Source organism: Diadema antillarum, unplaced genomic scaffold, assembly GCF_040938485.1.
Source record: "Diadema antillarum isolate AM-2024a unplaced genomic scaffold, OU_Dant_1.0 scf00000128, whole genome shotgun sequence".
Taxonomy (NCBI): Eukaryota; Metazoa; Echinodermata; class Echinoidea; order Diadematoida; family Diadematidae; genus Diadema; species Diadema antillarum.
This window is the reverse complement of record NW_027271017.1, coordinates 6,135,001-6,149,338: the sequence shown is the minus strand read 5'-3', so window position 1 is coordinate 6,149,338 and position 14,338 is coordinate 6,135,001.

The window sequence follows — 14,338 nt, the reverse complement described above, 5'->3', positions numbered from 1 at the left end:
AGAGAGAGGGAGAAAGTGTGTGTGTATTTATAAAGGGAGGAAAAGGGGGAAAAGAAAAAAAATGAAAGAAGGAGAATATACAAGGGAAGACGGAAGCACAGGCGTCGGGAAAATGTTCTCCTCCGAAGAGGGGAAAGGCGGAATTTTCATCATACTGATTGGATATTTCGCCATGACCTCCATCACAGTCAGAGAGAGAGAGAGAAAAAAAAAAAGAAGATAGAAAAAACAACAATTACAGCGAACGTCCATACAAGGCTTGGGCCAAACCCTGGTCTCTGCTTCATCACTTTGCAATAATCAACTAAACAGGCTAAATAATATGCCATGGCACATTATCGTCTAGGGGTTTCATGCGTTGCTGTATAAATATCAGCACCTTCTTTCTCCCACCCACCCCCCCCCCCTTCCCCGTCGTCGTTTATAATCGCTGTCAGTAACTTCCGATTAAGAGCCAATAAATATTTTTACCTTAAACCAGATAAAAGATTTGAGAAAATCACGAAAGTCTACGCGTAACATATAATAGGTGGAAGTAATTTTGTAGTCTGATAGTGATAAACACTAGTACCTTTTTTCTTCTATAGTCACTTGAACCAACAATCATATTCCACTAAATAAACGCTGATGGTGGCGCATGTATAGGCCAATGTAAATATCATTAAATCCCTGGTTTACTGGGTAAAACCTTAGCTAAAGGAACCTATGGCTTCGGTAGGGAAGAGATGAAAGTTTTGCTCAATTTTTGTCTCAAATTTTTCCCTTCATATCATGTTCATTGTATGACTTCCTGCCGTTAGCACGTGACATCATTCTAGATAATCATGGACCTGGATTACAGCCTTGAAAGAGAAGCATTAATCACAGCCATTGCGAATAATAGCAATGTTAGATTGATTTGAATGTATGATTTCTTGATTTGATTTTTGTTTTGTTTTATTTTATTCGTGACCGTGCATCAAAATACCAGCAAAAAGTTGCATGACCTGGTTTCCCATGACGACTTAAAACAGGTTAAAATGGAAAACCTATAATCAATTTCAAGTTTGTTCTTAATACTTTTTGAAAGAGCAATTCTTCGATGTATTTCTAAATTTTGAGATTATAAGACGAGTATGAAATTACCTTCTTTTTTGCATTTTTTTTCCCAGAACAACACTTTGTTTCGGTCTGGCGTAGGCTTTCGCAGATCTACGAATTCAAACACTTTACACGTTCAACTCTAAGAAGTTTTGAAAGGATGATACTATTGCATGGGAAGTTAGTATCTGTCATGAATAGAAAGTACTTAAGGATGTGCAAGCTTTCACTTTTTATAAACAATTTTAAGTTTGTTTTTAATACTTTTTGAAAGAGCAATTCTTCAATGTATTATAAAAGTTTGAGATTATAAGACGCGTGGGAAATAACTTCTGTTTTTGCATTTGTTTTCCCAGAACACTTTGTTTCGGCCTGGCGTATAGGCTTTCGCAGATCTACGAATTCAAACACTTTACACTTTCAACTCTAAAAACTTTTGAAAGGATGATGCTATTGCATGGGAAGTTAGTATCTGTCATGAATAAAAAGTACTTAAGGATGTGCAAACTTTCACTTTAGTTTAATGATCTTTTCAGAGTTGTTGCCATGGAGCTTTATATCCTTTTGATTGTTAAATTCATTGCAGAGAGCATAGCTGCGTGAAATTACGCGCCTGACCAGTTGGACTCTATAAAACTGCAAAGCCTCTTTTCTCAGTACACACTTTTCCAAAGTAAGTACTTTCCTTCCATTATCTAAATGTGTTTGGAAAGTCCCTTATTGTAGTGTGTGTCATTTCAGAGCTTAGAGTTTGCTCTTTTCTGAATCCGCTCTTAACTAAAAAGTCATGTCTGGCGACCTCTTAGTGGTGTTGTGATGCAGGGTCATATTTTATTCGCAGGTCTAGCACTTACTCAATCTTCTAAATTCTGCAGAGGAACCCTGACTGGGCAGTGAGTCAACGCACCATTCCTAGGAATGACAACTCATTGTTATCTTAATCGCCATTCACTATAAGCTAAAGCCCTCATACATCCTCCAGATTGGCGTTCGAGATGATATCTACCCCTGAAAAGAAAAACAAAAAGCGGATGTGTAAAATGTTAATATATCCTCAGTGATTTGACATGTCTGAGTCTCAGTAACACGAAGAACGATGATTAAGATCGGAAATCTCGTTGTTTAAACGGTTGTCATAAAAAGTGATCGCTAGACTGCCGTGCCATGTTGGTTCATGGTTTTGTACAAACCCAGTATGGTGATGATGATGATCCGATGACGTCACACACCGAACATATCGCCCTCAAAATTGATCGTAACCAGGAGCATTGCACTCACATTGCATGTATATAACCACACCTGATGATTCACAATCTCGATGTCCGTCTCCGAAGGACATTTTACCTCTGTGTGCAAAATCAATCAAGACAATAAAGAAACGAACAAAGCGATGTATCGATTATAACATGACGTCACAAAGGATATGAACGACCACATACTAGTACTACACATACACATCGCTTGGATAGCACTTCACGCACTATTTTTTTTCTCTTTTCAGGTTTAGTTGCGTGAGAATTCAATGTTATTCTCACTTTCTTCTGAGCAATAGTTTTGTCAACTGCAGAGCTTAACAAAATGTCCGGGAAGTCTTTCTTTTTTGCATCATATTTGTGCAGGTTTTTTTTTTTTTTAAACACTGGATATAACCTGATAAGTAGTTACTTTTTACAGCCTTACACGTACTAGTACCATCAAACCAAAATGAACGGGTGCAGCAGCAATTACAGACGTAGAGAGATAAGAGAGTTGAAAGACAGCAGACGAGTAGTTCAAGAGTTAAACCCTAGACAAAGTGGGTGAGAAATCGTTTTTTACTTTTGACAGGTGTTTTTAGATCGTCAACATGAATTTTTTTTAATCTACCCTAATCATTGAAATATAATAGTAAATCACAGTTAAGCCACGTAAGTAAAACGCAAGCATTTGTGATATCTGAAACCATAAGCCCCGAGTCTTGTTCCCAATGTTTGATTCTTAAGACTTTGTACTTTGCACTATGTCTGAAGCGAAGGTGAGAAATTAGCATGATGGCAATAATAATCATGTCTATCGTCATTCTATAAAATGTTCACTCGCAGGCCAGTCATCAATTCGGAGAAAAGTACTTCGAGAAGGAATCTGCTGCGTCGGTGTCACTTCACATTAAGTTTTGTCGGCAGCATTTCACGATTATAATGTTGGTATTCGTACGTCCAACCTGCCAATGCTGTCACAGGAAGCAAAGTGATGCTGTCAGGTATATAGAGGAAGAGTTGCTGCCATGGCGACAACGTGGATGCGGGTATGATGGCCGCAGGATACGTCCTCATCATTAAGCTGCCTCTGATCATCCACTCCATCCTGCCATTCCTGTTTCCCCTGCTTCGCTCCCCTCATCCATTCATGCTGTCATCCACGTCTAGGACATCTACAGGGTGGGGCAGAAAAAAAAACACGCTTCGCCGAGAATTACGTCTGATCAGTTCTGTGGATGCCTTCAGACGAAACATTAAACCTGTTATACCATGTTAAACTCTGGCTATGAAATCCCACCGCGAGATGCCGATGGTATAATGGAGATATTGCTGAAAATACAGACTTTTCCTTGACTGTGATAGCGTACTGTGCCTTAAGAAATCGAATAAAGCCATCATGACGATGATGACGATGATGATGATGATGATGATGATGATGACTGTGATGATGATGATGATGATGATGATGATGATAGTAATAATAATAATCACCATCATCATAAGAAAAACGGTAATCAAACAATCATTCATTAACTTTCATCGTTATTATCATCATCATGTGCATACATTTTAGGAGAAAGCCGATGAAGTGTACTTTCTGAAAAAATGAAAAATGGGATTAATGGGATCGAATTTCGTTGATGTCACGTTCATGTGTTGGGTCTGTTTTTCTCCTCACACCTTGTATCCATTCTGCATTTATTATACATTCATGTTGCCGCGTAGCAACTCCGGCTTGCATCGTCGCCACGTGCCCGAGACTGCAGCGATGGTCTGTCGACGCCACGCTGTCTCTCGCTGATGGTTGATATGACGATGTTAAAGAATGAGAATCGGCTTACCTCCAGAAGGGGGGCCTCAGGCTGTATCAATTCCAGTGAACAGTTCTCCCCTCTAGTATCCGTATGCATTATATTCATACATCTTATGGGTCTCATACAGGCTACTCATATCTGTTTAACATTATTTGTATATATTACCCACTGCATGTTTATCGCAACGTAAATCAATTCCATATGACTTAGGTATAGTATCTTATATACTCATATCTGTATAACATTATTTGTACTACCCATTCTTTATTGCAACGTAAATTAATTCCATATGACTTATATTCATACATCTTAGTATCTCATACTCATATCTGTTTCAGATATAACATGATTTGTATTACCTACTGTTTATTGCAACGTAAATTAATTCCATATGACTTAGTTTGAATTATGCTACCTTTATCACATAACAAATCACAGATGTAAACATTTGAAATTACTTGGTATCTATAAGATAATTATGTGGTGTTTATGGTTGCATATACATTTTTTTTTCAGAAAAGGAGAAATAGATGGGAAAATGTGTATTATATGCATTCTATATCGGTGGGTGCATGCGCGTTGTTTACATTCATCACATCCAATTACACACTGAACAAATATAAAGCTTACTTACCTAGAAGGAAAAATGTTGATACACACAACGTGCACAACTGTATATTTCAAGCGTCTTTAACTGCATGTATATAAAATACCTGATTTTCAAAACATGATGAAACGCTTAAAATACAAACTCATAAACAAACGGGATTTGTATTTACAACCTACAACGTGTATACGGGCTTAGATTCTGCGTAAGACATATAAGAGGAATATCGTTGTAGCAAAAATATCAAGGTAACCATGACAACGTGTCTGCAATTGCCACTTGGCAATCCAAGCCTACAGTACAGATCGAGTTCTTGAGTAATATCGGCTTATCAACATATCAGTCTATCATTCTGTCTGTCAGTATAGTCCTATCTTTATCTCTATCTCTCTATACCTATATATCTATCTCTGTCTCCATCTTTACCGGCGCATGTAGCTGCAGGAACATGACGATGTAATGTTCGCACGCTCGTCACGGGAACAGCTATCAGCTTTCTGAAATTTGACCAGGCTTCGCTTCCGGATGTAACTGGGATTCCACTCGATCTAGTACCGTCAATCGCCCGTCAAGAGGTACTCGTTGATTCTCTGCACCACCTCTCCACACTCAGAATGACAATAAGGAATTCGTCATTTCATTGGTCACATATTTCTTTCTGTCTGAATGATTATGCAAGTGCAACCCCGTGTTTAACACTTTTCGTGCACAGCGCAAGCCTCCAGATAAATGAAATATACATAATCATCTACAACCCTCCCTTCCTCCAGTAGAGATACAGGTTACATAAATTCTACTTCTATTCACTTCCTCCATGTAAAATTGACTACATAGGTGAAGTAATTTTCACAACACATGTCAAAACAAGACGAAGGAAAATTATAGACCTCAGTGATTTGTTTGAAGCTGGACCGTCAGCCGATCACCTTGTATAATCTTTCTTGGAGGACTACATGCTGTTGGCTTGTCGATTTAGACCAAAAAAAAAAAAAAAAGACTGCGCCACTTTAAATGTTGACTAGATAAAACTCATAAAGATCTTTCCCCATTTATCATCGCCAACTTCGCAAAATACATTTGCCAAGCACAATCGCTACAAATCTTTCTATATGTCAACCTCCTCAACAGACACTCGCTCTCACACACAACATATCAAATGGGGCGTATAGCAAGAACATACCTCATTATGTTGTTGTTATATTGGTTGATTCCGACAAGCCGGAAAGGGACTGCAATTCTATGCTGCATTAGCTCACGGCATTTTTTTTTTCAGGGCAGCTAGTATTTCGAAATGAGGGACTTTTTCGTAGTGTATTTCCTTTTTCCTATAACGCATGAATCAGACGAAAGGTGGCGACACAGAACCTTCACTATCAAGCAATCGCAATAAGAAAAACGTAAAGCGTAATTTTACTCGAGAACAGCCGGTAGAATGATATGTTTTCTGGTATGCTCATGTCTGCATGGCACCGGGTCACGTTACCACGTTCGTTAAATATGCAGCAATACGGTGTATATCTATCAGTCAACAAAAACAACAACATCACCACCAGCAGCAGCAGCAGCAACAACAACAACAAGGATGACAACAACAACAACAACAACAACAACGTAAACAATAATAATAACAACAACAACAACAACGCATTTTCCCGGCACTATATTCTATGCAGCAGGCAATCATAAGATTATATGCAAATTGACCGAACAGTGAAAATGAATGAGCTTTCCTCTCATCTTGGCTTGACATTCATCTCCACTTCAATCTTTGCATTCACGGTTTTGGATTGACCTGTTTACATAATAATCATTGCTCTCTCTTTCTCTTAAATGAATGAATTAATAGATAGATAAATAAATAAATGATGATACATAATATACGTACATAGACGTATTTTTGATCATCTATTTAGTCATTTATTTATGTATCTGTCTATCTATTTATTCGTTTATTTATTATTTCATTCATTCATTCATTTATCTTTGTATCTATTCATTTACCTATCTATGTATTTATGCAAGAAGCCATCGAGAGCAAGCATTCTATATACTTTACACAAAATGATTGTGAAGAATGAGTAGACATTTTGAGTCTTTGGCTGACAAAACTGAATGAATGAAGAATTTATGACTTATTTTGCATTCAATCTCTAGAAGATGGTTTCTCTCGTGAAATATGTATAATACACACACACACACTATTTTATATTTGGGTTTTTTTATATGTATGTATTATACATATTGTAAGTAATCCGAGTGTTGGTCCAATGATATCAAATATAAAACAGAAACCAAGTTCAACAGTTTATTTCGGCACACAATCAATTTTCGAGCGATTTGATCTTTTTCAAGTGTTTTTGAATCAAGAACACTTGAGAAAGAGAGAATCGCTTGAAAATTTGTGTGCCGAAACAAACTGTTGCGAATTTGGTTTCTGTTTTATATATATATATATATATATATATATATATATATATATATATATAATGTACACCAGATTCCAGATTCACTTGAGGATATGATAATCGACAGCAAGACTGATGATTTTCCACTCTTTTCCATGGACGTCCTTGGTCATCAGACAACATGAATGGATGCTCCACCACTTTCACCATAATGACGTTAATTTTGAGAGCATCACGCCATCAGAGCAATAAGGGGCAACCACCGCTTATCTAGGTTCAACGCACTTTGATGACTATGCTCGTATACTCTTTGGGAATTAGTTTCTTCCACGTCTGATAATGAAGGAGCTTGTGCCTTTGATCCTATCACCTCTTTGTTGAGTACGTGACGGATTGCTTTGATTTGTTGTAAAGATGGATCTGTTACAGAATACAAATTTCACTCATAAATTATATCATTACATTATCCACAAACACATATACATATTCATCACAGTACACAAGTATAATTATACATCTGTACATATTTGCTTCCAACTTTGACTTTACGTTGGTAATCCTTTAGTATCTTTGTTTGACGTCAAGATACAGACAAACAGATTTCGTACAAATTAGATTAAAATTGATCCTCTGTGCCTTTGCTCCACAGCCGATCCGAAACCCTCCTGATAGCCCGGGGCCTAATTCCTACTAAGAGTTCTTCCTCCCGACACTTGGACTTGGAGTGACTTCTAGGCCAGGAACAGGTGTCGACGCGCAGATAACTGACCTCACAGGGCCGGCTGGATCTAGGCCTGTTATTAATAATTTCCGCGCCACTTATGAAGTGCTGAAAGTTTAACCCCGATACTCGTCCGATGTGAGTTTGTTTCTGCTTTGCTTTGTTATTGTTGTTGGATCCTTTTTTTTTTTCTTCATTTCACCATTCGAACTTGCGCCCTCGTGCGGGATTAACTCGCTCTCGAGTCTGGAAAGGCTGAATGTCCTTTATTAATTGCCCACGATCGAGTCAGTTCATCGTGATGCAACAGGCAGACAGTCGATGTGGTCGAGGAGGAAGATCGGTTTGTAGACAGCCAGTGGCGTAACTACGGGGGGCATGGGGGGGGGGGGGTGCCCCCCCCCCAAATCCGCTGGTAAAAAAAAAAAGAATAAAAAAAAATACCAAGATGGTAATTCAAGGGGGGGGGGGATCCGCTGGTAAAAAAAAAGAATAAAAAAAAATACCAAGATGGTAATTCAAGGGTTGGTAAACTGCTTTTGAAATCGACATGAAAGGGTGATCATTAAGACAGCAGTGGGGAATATTATGATAATCCCCAAAAATGTGACACACAAAAAACAACAACAACAAATGAACAGACAGTGGTATAATATAAGAGTGTAAAGATGAAGGTGTGAAATAGGAGAATATGTTCGAGTTAGACATGCTAGAAGGGCTGACTTCTCAAAAAAAAAAATCCAATATATCCACTCTGTTGGCTAGTGTACGAGAGTAAGAATACCGGTACATCGGTCACAGAAAACCAAAGAAATATCGACAACACGCCACTGTATCTTGACGTCCCGAAATAATCTCTGCAGTGTTGGTACAAGAGTAAAAAATGTCACCAGCAAGTTTGCAGAAAACAGATTTGAAAAAAACAAAACAACAACATATCTATTCATGCCATTTCAAGACAAACTTACGATAGTTCACTAAGAAAGAAAAAAAATGTTGGAACAAGGAAGCTAAGGCAAACGATACTTATTGAAGTAACGACATAATGAGATATGCATTGTGCGTTTTAATCAGAGCGTGAAGATGGGCAAAGTCAAATTAATCGTGGTGTGTAAAGGGTCGCACTCAAGCGAATACGACGTTAGCATCTAATACAAACGTATACCTTCCTAGCTTAATCACTTCTACGGTATCATTTCAGTTTCATTTGTGTGTGTGTGTGTGTGTGTGTGTGTGTGTGTGTATGTGTGTGTCTGCGTTAATGGGATCGGGTTTGGGATAACATTTGACATTTTCTTTTATCTCATAAAATTGGTTGTTAGTTACACATGGTTTCCATAATCACTCAATGAGACCCTTCCAAACTGATGTACTTTACTTGACTCCAGAGTGCATACACATGTACCGCAGTTCGCCATTTTTGTCAAGACACATTAATGACATCGGTAGAAGAAAAACAAAAACAACAGCAACAACTCCGCACAACCTATCGTTGCCTGGACAGTCCATTAGCGGCGCACTGACTCGAGGTGTTGTGAAATCAATAAGAAGATACGGTGAGTGCCCGCATGCAGTGCAATATAATGCAGCGCAATGATAATTCCGAGCACTCGGTCGGCTTCATCTAGCAACCAAACATGCAATCTCGGATGTGAACTTCCGTCGTATGGGCCGGCCCATCTCGCACAAATGAGAATGTAGATTAGATTTGTGTTCCTGATTGAACATGTTCCGGAATTAATGTACTTTTTTTCTTCTTCTTTTCATTATCATCGATGTACTCATCCCTGGAGGGAAGAGTACTGTGATGAGAAAAGTGGAGCGCCGTTATATAGTCCTGAGAGTTTTGACGGGCGTGATATCACTTTTAAAGGTAGAAACCCTCTTTGGCAGTCCTCCTGATTTCTGCAATTTACGTCGAGATGGAAATGTAAGAGATCTCTGGTTCAAAATGCATCCCCGCTTGCCAAAGAGATGTCACTATACATTGTCAGATGTTGTCGTGTCTTGGTTAAGTGCATCAATTATGTGTAGTCTGATTTCACATAACTTTAATATACGCCTAAACGGGAAGAAATGAGGAGGTCGTCATTTCACAACTTTCCTGTTGGTTTGAGCACAAAAATATAGTCGGAATCATGCTTTGGGTCGCTGATTTATCAGCAATATTGTAACTTCTTTCTCTCCAACGGTCACCGTTGCCAGGTTATTGCATGCAAGACTACAATGATACAAATTACACGTCTTCCTCTGATTGATTTCATGTAAACAAAAAAATAAATTTTGTAAAGATTTCTGTACAATTTGATTGGAGATTGCCGATCAATTGAGTGTGTGACTACGACTATAGTATCAAATGATTTGTGAAACATCGGGAAATGTGAAGATTTGTTAACTTTCTCATTTCATCTTGACGAAACATCTGTACTATATTCTGTTCATCTAATATGACTCAATTCAATTGAGCCAAGTTGATCATGGTGCTGAATTCCACTTAAAGTCAGTCATCAGAGACCAGAGTCGCCCGATGTGCAAAACGGGAAGAGGGATGGGGTAGAGGTACAAGGAGAGAGAGAGAAAGGGAGAGAGAGGGGGCGGGAGAGGGAGAGGGGGAGGGGGAGGGGGAGAAAGAGGGAGAAATGGGAGAGAGCGGACGGCAGAGGGCGTCAAATGAACACCCAGAGGACGACATCCCTTTCCGTGTAATTCCTCTTCCTATCTCTACACCAAGGACATTGTTCAAGGAGGTGTCTCCCCTTGATCATACCAATTTTACCACATACAAGGGTCTCTCCCCTTATATATATATATATATATATATATATATATATATATATATTTGTGTGTGTGTGTATACATGTATATATACATGTATATATGTGCGTGTGTATGTACATATCTTTTGTACATATTGTTTGTATGATATATATATATATATATATATATATATATATATATATATATATATATATGTATATAGTGATATATATATGTATAATGAATCATAAATCTACAAAGTTGCAAATCTATGCGTCTTTGAGTGATAAATGGTCTCTCGGCAGAAGGATTGAGCTAAATCCACGTGATATGAGAGTGAAATAAGGCTTAAAAAGAGAGATGGAAAGAGCTAGTGATATATCATGTGTATGTAGCCAACAATCAACAGTATAAAGACGACCGACAGAGATTGATGGTGGTGGATTCAACCCGACGGCACTCTGAAATCAATGACCCGCGGCTCTTTCCTCGATATTTATCATGACCAACGACCGCCAAAACGAGTCAACTTATATGCAGCATTTTGGCGAAAAGATATATTGTGGCCACGGCTATAGCTGTCCCGGCTTTCTCATATGCATCCTTACACTACAGCATTCTCATTTGTGTTGTACTGTGACAGGTCTGATATGTTTCTCTATAGACATTTTTATGATTTGCAAACGTGGAATGTAACAGGGAGCGTGAGAGTAATCTTAATAAAGTAATATACACTGTGAAACGACATAATTTGCATTATTCTGTAGCTTCAATGAGGAAAGTGGGAGTCAGGCTTTGAATACTGTACGTCATTTGGCTTCTACCGGATATGTCTCACAAAATATTTTCATATAGAGACGACCACTTCTACTCGCTGCTCAATTTCACGGTCAGCCATATACTATGGATCTGGGATCGTCTGTATCGTCACATCAAGCTTTATCCCTATGTTACTGATGCCGCCTGCATGACCTTAATTTTCATTAAACTTCACTTTCGCTAATTAGGGTGTCTAGATAGACATTCACGGTGTCAGTCCTACATGGTTTTTTTTTCCTTTGTTAACGTAGAATAATAGTATTCAATGTTGGTTTACCCTATGTTATAGTATAGTAATAGGGACGGTGTTTTTCACAGGATTCCTGTATTGATTTGTATCTTTTACACCCTGTTTTGGATACTTCGTTTTCATTAGTAATACGTGTTGTTGTATACAGAAATACAGAAAGCAAATCCATTTTTTTTTTTTAGGTTATGCGAAGCGCTTGCTGTTGCGTCGTTGTTTTATATATGATCATCGCTATATTGAAGAATCCAAAAATTCTAAAAATATTGGAAATGATACTAAAAGGAAATTCTGCCTCTTGAAATCTTACCCCATAAAGTTACCACTGCACATATTATTAATGATATTATTGAAGAGGGAAAATTTCAATTTTATACACAGTAAGTTAAAAGAAAGTCTCAATAAAACGGAAAACGCGTGTGTCTGCACTTCGTCAATCACGACACTGGAAATGCTTCGAATTATACCAATTTGACTACAGACCATCTCATTTTTCATAATACGGAAAACGTGAACCGTCAAAATGTGGGCAAATTTAAAGCTTTGGCTTTCTCGCGGTTTTTCTTAGTTGGCACGCAAAGATGTAATTCCGCACGGCGTAACGCAAAAGTGCGGGGGCAGCAGTGCCGTAATGTGATATGTGCAGGTGGAAATAGGATTATGCGTGTTAACCGACCGCCAAACGATTAGGACTCGGACAATAAACATCAGTCTGGTCCTTTTTACCAGTCTGTGTCAGTGACTTATGCGTCAGCACTTCCTTCTCTCCAACAACAACAACAACAACAACCCCAAAAAGCACGCACAACCGCGCACACACACACACAGACGCACACACACTCAAAAAATCCCACAATATTGTGATTTCATAATGGGCATTCTGTGCCGACTATTACGTTTGACTGAAGTAGTCATGATATGTTCTTATTATATTGCTATCATTATCTGTTATAATCATTATTATTGTTATTATCATCATTATTATTATTATCATTATCCTCATTATTGTTATTACTATCGTTGTCGATGTTGTTACTATTATCATTATCATTTTTGTTATTGTTAGCGTTAGCAGAGCGGATGGTCAGTAAAGTGTTTGGAACTCTCAGTCGTTGATGTTTTTAACTGCAATGTCCTCATACAGTCTCGGTCAACGCTTCATGGATAGTGTGATTACACTTACTCTATTTTACACGACACGGTTCGTTTACCCTGGTGGAAAGACAAGGAGCTTTGTAGTTTCACCAAGTCTGAAAGTTTCCCTTTTACTAAATCCAAAGTAAGTTTTCTGGAGCTGATAGTTTCAAGTCAACTTGCGAGTATATTCACCTACAACGATTGACAAAGCATAATAGATATTTCTAGTTCCATTCGCTTAGTTGTTCATTCACTCATTCATTTATTCATTCATTTATCCATTTATTTACTGAGTCATCCCGTCGGCCTATTAACTAGTAAACATTCATCCATAGTAGGCCTAATTTATGGCACCCATTCATTCAATCTTTCACTCACTCTTTATTTCGTTTTTTATTTCAAGTATTCATCGATTAATTCATTCTAATTCATCCAATAATCCATTCATTTATTCATAATTGTATATCTCCATGCATACATATTTTTTATATTCAATCATTCATTTATTCATTTATAAGAGAATCGTGATTGGAAGGTGCTTACTCTTTAAAAGTAGTGATAGAAATGCTATGTATCTAATGACAATTAATCATATTACCATAACTGTTAAGCTTGAAACGAAGTTTCAGATTCAGTTTCAGTTTCAGTAAGTTTTATTTATCCGCTTGTACATAACAGAAAATAAGTATAACAATATCGAGCATATAACTATTCACAATTTACAGTCATGAAAATATAAACAAAATTTCACATTACAAATATTAATCATGTGAAATAATACATAAATGGAGGTGGAGGAGACTGTTATCAATAAGCAAAACACTTGACTTGGACAACGGCCTCTTAACATAATATGCCTTGTAACAATTTTTTAATCTAACTAAAGGAAGGAACGGAACATTATACACACGTAGAACAAATAATGTAAATCTTTAAAGTATTTCAAATGTCATTTGACCAAAAAGGACAAGTATGGTAAGTATGCAAGCAAGGCAAGTATGCTTGCCTTTGTCCCATAAAGAAAAAGAAGTAATGCATTAACATACTTAAAGTGAGTGTTCAAGTGTATGAGAGGAGACAAGACAATGTACACACACACACACACACACACACACACACACACACACACATATATATATATATATATATATATATATATATATATTATATAATATGTTATATATCATAATATTATATTACATATTAAATGATACATATTATATATTATATATTATACATTATATATCATATTATATATCATAGTTATAGACTGCCACTTTCAAAGAGGTTGTCATCCTCACCGTGTTAACCAGTGTTTATTGTCAATGCCAATGGACCGATTGTCATGACAACGATATCACCCTGTCCTATATTTGACACAGACAGACGGAAATCAATTGTCTAATAACATACCGTGTGATGTAAACTTCCTCGGACGTAATATTGATCTCCGCAATAACAGTATACACGACCTATCTCCTAGCTTGTTCCCGTCGAGAGCAGAGTCCTTATA